This window comes from Nematolebias whitei, chromosome 20 (assembly GCF_014905685.2).
Source record: "Nematolebias whitei isolate Nwh7 chromosome 20, NemWhi1, whole genome shotgun sequence".
Classification (NCBI taxonomy): Eukaryota; Metazoa; Chordata; class Actinopteri; order Cyprinodontiformes; family Rivulidae; genus Nematolebias; species Nematolebias whitei.
The window spans coordinates 39,670,849-39,672,511 of NC_056517.1; positions in this window are offsets into that span (position 1 = coordinate 39,670,849).

The following is a 1,663-nucleotide window of genomic DNA, read 5'->3' on the forward strand; positions in this document are numbered from 1 at the left end:
CGGCTCATGGCTGAAGCTTGAAAGTTTCACTGAAGTGAAAAATAAATAAATTAATCAATTAATAAAATCACTGAATGTGTTGTGTGAACAATCCTGGAACAAGAAATGTAAGTTAACTTTGAACTGTAAGTAAAAAACATTTAAGCAGTTCTAATATTAATCAACATTTTTCAGTAAAAACATTTACTGTCTGCCTTTACTTTTCATTTTTTCTGTAAATCCTGGTCTTTTCAAAGTTATCAATAAACTCACGGATCTAATCAGGACTAAACTGATCAGATTCTAGCAGCTTTCTGTGAGTGGCCATGTTGGAACGATGCATCAAAGATGAACCTGCTGAGTAACAGAAGAGCCACGGGCTCAGAATCTGCTGAGTCAGTGGTTGCCATGGAGATTCCCACCTTTTTTGTCATTGGGGGATGGGCAGTACACCTTCACTCTTCAGACCCAACTACAAACTGAACTTTAAGCAAACAGTTGCTGTGTGAAAAATAAGTGTTGTTAAAAAAAATCCCAAACCATGAATAACATAAACTTGTTTTTTATTCAATCACATTTTTATTTATGCCTATACCATTTTATTTATCAAATTTCCTTGTAATCAAATGATGTTTTGAACTAAAACTCAGAACTCATTATTCCTGACTGAGCTTATTATGATGTTTAATTTAATTTTTTTCCAAAGATATGTGAGAAGTAGTCAAATAATAACCAATAAACTACAGTGAGTTCTCAAAACATGTTATTTTGAAGTTATACGTAACTAAACTAATGAATTGATGTTTTGAACCACGTTGGCTGTCTCTGCCTGGGAGAAGTCGACCGGGGAGAGGATAGCCTCCAGAAACCATATTATCACCAGAAAACTGGTTGGTCCACTAAAGGAATTCACTGCTTGGTGGGGAAAACAGTTTGTTTGTGACTCCTCAGACTGATGAAGCCCTTCGGATGGAGGAAGAAACGTCTTAACAAAAAAAAGAAACTGTCCAGGTGACCTGACTGAACATTATTAGAGTTTTGACCTGGTTTATTGAGCATGGACTTTGATAAACTAACGAAAGTTTGTTTTAGCTTACTTAAAATTGTAAATAACATTTTTAACAATATTTATTTTAAAAATGTTGCCTATGAAATACTTTATAAATAAATATGCCTGAGCAAAAACTGACATTATTAGGATGAATTACTTTTAAAAAAATGAATGAATTTTACAGTAGTAAACATTTTAGACTCCACATATTGAACACTAGTTTATTTTAACATGCTTAATTCAAACTTAGATTTAGTCTTTTTTTCATAAAATTACTTCTTCTGAATGACTTATTCTAGATTTTTTAAACTCCGAGTTAAAGCCCGTTTTTAGTAAATAAACTTGCTGCTCATTCAGTTTTAATCCTGATAAGTCAAACTCCAAAATAAAATAAAATACCAGTAATTAAAGTTTTTTCACAATTTTCTAATTATATCAAATACAATAAATTAAACTGCAAATTTACATCTCAAAAATTAAAAATGATCAAATAAAAACCTAATATTTTTACCTAATGCTCCATTTTTTCACTAATGGGTTTAGTCATCAAATATAAATTGTAATTTAAGAATAGTTTTTCCACTATTTAAGTAATAATAGTTTTTATATAATAACTATCAAAATTTAAAAAAG